Here is a 7,082-nt window from a genome sequence, read left to right as displayed (position 1 = left end):
CCGTCCGCCATGTATACTTGCTTGTTCGTGGTCTCTCGGTCTCCTTTGGTTTCCACCGTTTCCAACATTGTTTGCTGATAAAACTGCTCGTGGCTCCGGAGTCAATTGTCGCTTCATCTGGACTCCTGCTACTTCGATAATTGCTGACAATTGATCCTATTAGTGGTGAGGAGCTTGTTGGCTGGGTCCCTGCTCGCCCCGGATAGGCTGGAACCGCCTTTCGTTTCCCACACTCCAGCAACATTCTTTTGTCCTTTTCCAATCTTTCCACACTGCCAGCAGAAATTGAGTCTCTGATTGTTGCATTCCCCGGCCCAGTGTCCGGCTCCCCCGCATCTACGGCACGCCTGATTCGGGTCAAGACTTTTCCGTCTTGGATGTTCTTGCTTTCTTGGTTTGGTCTCGAATGATTCTCCATGCTGTTGTCCTGGCATCTTCGGCACTGTGTGACTGGTGGTCCGTGATTATTTCCTCCTCTGTGGTTTGATTGATTGTTATGTGTTCTTTGAGCATTGTTTTCGCGATGGAAATCGAATCGCTCTTGTTCGAGCATCTCATGTTCTTCTGCCAACTGCATCAGCTCATCTAGATTTCTGACCCTGTGCGGCCGAACGAATATTTTAAATCTGGAGTGCAATTTTCCAATATGACCTCCAATTGTTCGTACTCTGGTATTTTAAGGGGTCTCATCAATGTTTGCTTGTCCACCATATAGTCCTTGAAGTACTCATTTCTGTTCTGTTTGCGATTTTTCACTTGATCAGCCAATTTGTTGAGGAATCCCCTCGGCAGGAAGTATTTCTTGAAGCCCTCAACAAATTCCTTCCATGTTCGCCACTGCTTATTGTTTGCGACGTACCATTTGAGTGCTCTGTCTTTCAATAGTTCTGGCATTGCTCTCGGGATCATTCCAGCTCGATGCCATACATGTCTGCTGACCACTCGATCTGTTCTATGAACTCTAGCGGTCTGGAATTGCCATCGAATCTGAATGTCCACTCCCTCACTCACTTGTTTTGCCACCTTGGCGTATTCGGTGGTCCTGTTTGTTGTATGTGGTGGCGTTTTCTTGGGGTCTATCGTTTGTCTCCTTATGTCCCTCTTTGTCTCTGCGCTTCTTGGTGGTAAATATGGAGGAATTGCTAGTGTGGCAATGTTTATTTTTCTTGAATTCCTCAGCCTCCTTGTCTATGCCATTTTCGCATGTTTTTGATGTGCTTTCTATTGTTTTCATTTTTAGATTTTTCGAGTACTTTGTTTCCAATCTATTTATTTCCTCCTTCCAGTCTGGGTCCGTTTCATTCCTTTCTACCCACTCGCCTAGCTGTTTCCCCGGTGAAATTAGAACAGGTTTGTTTAATGATTTGTTTTGGTGGTATGTTATTTGAGATTGTCTATGGGCTTGGTTGGATATGACAAGTTTCTTTAGAGGAGTCCCGAACTCGGGCAGTGCCGCGTATGATTGGGGTCCCTCGACGCTCGATCCTGGTCCGCCTCTCGTTCCTTGTGTCTCCTCTGCCTCCTGCTCCGGACTTGTAAAATGATTCTCCTGTCTGATGTCTCCCTTTTCAGAATAAATACCGGCGCGTTAATTTGCCGTAGGATATATCTCTGGCTTTACTTCCACGCTACTTGCGTATTCTGATCTTTTTGGGATGTTATTGTCACCTCAGTGCCTCTGACTGCGTTTCTAAGAGGTCTTTGCGTGCTCGTAGCCACAAGGATAGATCCTGTGGCCGTTTGTTGTAGGGCGGAATTCTCGCAGCAATTGGTGTTCGTCACGATATATAGATCCTGGAATTTCGGTAACAGGATATATCCTTGTACCTTCCAGTATGCTGGGAATCGTCCTGGAGCAGTTGACCTTTCTTGATTCTGGCCTGGGCACAGTGTTTTAGTCCTATTCCAAGGACTTGCTGGTTACAGGATAATTGAGAGGTTACTCGTAAGGCCGTCTCAAAATATTCTGACTTTGCTTGATCTTTCACTTGTTTATTTCACTCGTCTGAGTTTTAAGGTTACTCGTAAGGCTTTAAAAACTCCCTTGGTTGATCACGACTTGTAGACTTGATCCTTTTGCTTGATGGGCGTTGCCTTTATATAGGCAGCTCCCACGGCCTCAGGAATGGATTGGTGTAGTACCGCTATACAGCTGGTACATTTCCATCGGCCTCTGCTTTCACCCACGCATCCACTTGTTGCTATGCGTGGTGAAAGTCCGTATTCCTGACGCATATATGTCCACTTTCTTTGTGGCTGAGCGCCCATTCATTTCCTTGTCCTTGTCTAGCTCCCTAGCGTCTATGTGCTTCCATCACTTTCACGCATTGGCGTCGCCTTCTATTGGCCGCGCCCATCGTATCCGTTGACTCTCTCTGCTTTCCCTTTTCTGGCGGCGCTGCTGTCGCCCGTCGCTCCCTCAATCGCTTGTCATACCCATACTTTGCTCATATTATTTCCATATATTAATATAATAAATATATATATACATATATTCATTACACTTGGTCTATAATTTAATAATAATTAGCCTGATTATTCAATGTATAATGTTGATAATCCAATCCAACGCACGCATCGTATCTTTTAGATAGCGGGCTTCCCATTGCTCATCCCTCCCCCTTCGGCTTGCATATTCCCTTTTCCAATCCACAAACCATTATCGTTTTTACATGTTCTCACTATCCCCCTACTCCCCGGTTCATCAGCATAGCCCTCACTTGGTTTTGTTTCGGCACCAAGCATTCCCCGCACCCGTCTCGGGCTTGCTTAGCCCTCACTTTTGCCCTCTTCTGTTCGCATGATTTCGGCAGTTCGTGCTCTAACTGCTTTCGATCTCGCATGCGTGACGTAGGCAGAGAGCACCCATTGGCCACCGGTACTCTCTCCGCGGTCATACACGCATAGTATACGTGTAGTGTGGGTGTATGCTTATTCAGCGTATTTGCACATGCATTGTATGTTAATGCATGCATCTATTATGCCTCTCTGTGCTCTTAAATTGTCTCACTGGGCCAATGCCCTTTTTCGCTTGCATTTATTTGCTTTTACACAGCCAATTTCGTCTAGTACGAAATTGCCAGTGGTTGCGTGCGGTTCGATCGATCGTGTTTGATCGTAACTGTATCGTATATCGTACCTCGTATATGTGATTGCCGACTTCTCGCATTATGCTTCCCACGCATCTTCCCGCTTGTACGAAAATCGTTCGCGGTTGCGTGTGGTTCGATCTAGTGCGTTTGATCGTAACTTATTTGCTTTGCACTTGTTCGATCGACCAGTAACGAGCTTGGTCGTATATCGTACATTAGGTTTGTGTCTCGGCTGTATCTTGTATCTGGTGCGTTATTTACACCGTTGGATTGCTTTGCTACTATTTGTTGTGTGGGATATTATTATCATTTATAATATTCCTCAAACTCCCCCCCTTCTTCGGTAGGGGTTTGCCCTCCCTGTCCTTTGTACCTTGGTTATTTTCTATGTGCATTTCTTGTCTCATTTTTTTTTATGCTTGTGTTTTTTTTTTTTATGCAACGGCTTTGCCATACCTTTTTTTTTGTGACTCAGATCGCATCTTTTATTGGCCCTTTGCATATTTTCTTGTTGGCGATTACTGAGTATCTTTTCGTTCTTGGTGGCGGATTAGGGCATCTTTTCTTTCTCTATTCCCCTTTTGTTTTTTTCCTTTTGGCCCGTTCAGCGTCTTTCTTACTTTTATATCTTTTTATATTTTACGCCTACTTATTATACCCTTTTTCCCTTTATACACGCCTTGCGCTATCCTAATCCTATACCTAACTTGCCCCGCCCACACTAGCCTAACTCTCCTCGGCCCTTCTTGTTGTGCCATTTCGCCCACAATCTCCGCCACCGCCTCTGGCCATTCCTCTGGTTGCACCGCCTCGTACCTCTCGTGCCCCTCTGGCACTGGGCATGATGCTTGGCGGGCCATCGCAGGCCTAGATCCTTCCCTGGGCCCCGTGGGTGCAGACATTTGTCTGTGTAATATTGGCCTCAGCCACACCCACGGGCATTCTCGGTACTCTAACTGTTGCTCGTGGTCTTGTTGTTGCTGCTTTGTTGCCTCTCTCTCGCTATTATTGCCGCCAGCGTTGCCTGGCCTGTGCCAACTGCACCGCCTTCTGCCGCGCCCTTTCTTGCACATGTGCTGCAACACGATCGCCTGGCACCACATCTACGCCGTTGCCCGGAGTTTGGCTGGCCTCTCCCTCAGCCTCACCTGCCTCAGCCACGGCCTCCTCCTCCAATTCGCTGGCTTCTGACATGTAGTCCACCATACGAAACGGAGTCGGTGGCCGTGCTGGCTACCAGACTTGTGCCGGTGGCTCGGACACTTCGTCCCACGGTGCGTACTCTGGGCTATTCCGACCACTTCGCCTCTCCAGGAATTCCTCGGGATCCACCAACTTGAATTCTCTTTGGTCGTCCCATTGCGCATCCTCTGCCGCTGCTCGCTGCTCTCCTCTCTCAGTCTCTCCTTCTGCTCCATAAGCTGGACCGCCTCATCCAGCTCTCTCCACATTATCTCTTCATCACGGAGCCGGTCTGCCACTACCGGCTCAGCGACACCCTCTTCCTCCCTTCATCCGCAGTATCGAGTCCACCATCCGACTCCTCCATCGTGGTGTACCCACTGTCACCCTCATCCGAGGAGGCGGCAATGACCGGATTTAATATGTCCGGCACATCGTCGTCGGACTCTCCTCGGACTCGTGCCAGTCACCGCGTTCCATATTGGCCCGCGTGCCGCACCTCGTCGAACTACGCCTTCATCCTGGCCATTTTGTGCGTTGAAAGCATTCATTTTTTTGGGGTTTTTTTTTGTGTGTTTACTCGCCGAGTGATAAACTTTGAGTGTCTCTTGATTATGACATTGGCATGCATGAAACCTCGCATCCTTAGCAATCGGTCATGTCTATGCTATTTATCGATATTTAGGATTTTCTCCACCTTGCCCTTGCTCTCTTGTCATAGTTGCATATTCTAATGCGTCGTGATGCTCCACCATTACATGCATAATAGCATGCGCATGTGTATGTGCGTCGCGGTGACTCACTATTACATACGTTATATCGTGCGCATGTGTGGGTGCGTAATATCATGCGCCTGTGTGGGTGCGTTTCCCTTCCTTTTTGTTGTGTCTGCGCATATGTGTTGGTGTTGCCTCTCTTTGATTGTCCCCATTCCTTGTATGTCGGGTTTTTTTTTTTCGCTGCCCGTTTCTAATGTTTTATTTTGCCTGCATATTTGATTATATGCATCGTTACGATATTCGTGTATCCGCTGCCAGTTTCTAAGTTTATATTTTTTTTGTTTTTGCATGCTTGTATATGTGTCGTTACGATATTCGCATATCTTAATCTTACTCTGAGATGCGGTTTTGACTTTGCTAGTTTTTTTTTTTTTGATGCGATGTACTTTGAGATTTTCAGCTCTATGCCATGTTTTTGAGTTCTCTGTTCAGCCGGCCGGTCTGTGCAGATTTCTCGCTGCCATGTCATTAGAGTCGTCCATACTCATTGCTCATCTACTTTCTTGCCATCCTCTTCCTCGCAAATTTGTTGCTTCATCTGGCTGATATGTGCTTGTCTGCTTTTCCCGTTTCTTTGTGCCGTAATTTGCATATGACCGGAGACAAAAACTATCACTTCATATGGGCCTCAAAACTTTGGTGCCAGCTTTGCTGCAAATCCTTCTGCAGCATTTGAAAGGTGGTGTTCTTTTGCCCATACTGTTGCTCCAATTATTGGTCTCCATTCTCTTCGTCTTAGATTGTAATGCCGTGCCTGATCCTGTGCAGCCGTCTCCAGATTACGCCGTATTAGTTCGAACAGCTCTTGCATTTGCTTTACCTTCGCCTCTGGTGGTATCATTTGCTTCCCTGTGCCTGTCGTGACACTATCGTATATTGCACCGGCATTCTTGGTTCTCGCCCCTGTATTACATATGCTGGCGTAAATCCGGTTGACTCTGATTGGCTTGTATTTACCGCTAGTGTTATTTCCGGCCAACTCTCATCCCAGTTGCGTTGATTTTCCCCCGTAAACTGAGCAATCATTGTTTTTACTGTTCTATTTGCTCTCTCGGTTGGATTTTCTTGTGGTGTGTACGGTGCTGTCAGTTGGTGTTGGCATCCCATTCATCTAGCATTTTTTTGAATTTTCTGCTAGTGAATTGAACTCCATTGTCCGTTATCACCACTTTCGGAGCTCCGAATCTAGATAGTATCCTCTCTCGAAAGGCCTTAATTAGATTCTCTGCAGTTGCTTTCGTATAGGTACCAGTTCTGTCCATTTCGAAAATCTGTCAATGATTACTAGTAGCATCTAATTTCCGTGTTTCGATCTTGGCAAGCCCCACAAAGTCAGCGCATACTGTGCCATGGTTCTTCCGGTATTTGTTGTAGCATCTTTCCCGCTGCTTGCTGTTGACTGGGTTTGTATTGTTGGCATATCGTACACTTTCCTACAAATGTCCTGATATCTCGTTGCATTCCTGGCCAGTAATACCTTGATGCAGTTCCGGCAATAGTTCGCCTGCTTCCTGTATGCCCTGCCGTTGTTGGAGTGTGGTTTTCGGCCATTACTTGATTCCGTAGCGTTTTTGGCACACATAGTTTCCATGATACCACTTCTTCTTGGCCTGCTCTGTGCGGAATGTTCCTGTATACCTGGCTATTTCTATAATGTAATCCGGATATTTCTGTGGTTGTTGTTTTATTTTTCCCATTATGTCTTGAATCCACCACACTCTTTGTTTTGCTTGTCGTAATCTGACACCATTGTCTACTATTCTTTTGCACCCTTCCATTGGTTGTCTTGACAAAGCATCGGCGACAATGTTTAATTTACCCTTTCGATATGCTATTTCGAAATCATATTGTTGAAGTTCCAGTGCCCATCGGGCTATACGGCCCGTAGGGCTCTCTATACTATTCAACCACTTCAACGCCATGTGATCTGTTACCACTTTAAATCGGTATCCTTCGAGGTATGGTCTGACATTCTTTTTCTGTTGCCGAATAGTTTTTTTTCTGCTGGGTTTAATTCCCTTGACAAGTA

The sequence above is a fragment of the Drosophila willistoni genome, unplaced genomic scaffold (assembly GCF_018902025.1).
Source record: "Drosophila willistoni isolate 14030-0811.24 unplaced genomic scaffold, UCI_dwil_1.1 Seg183, whole genome shotgun sequence".
Taxonomy (NCBI): Eukaryota; Metazoa; Arthropoda; class Insecta; order Diptera; family Drosophilidae; genus Drosophila; species Drosophila willistoni.
Note: the sequence above shows the minus strand (reverse complement) of the source record.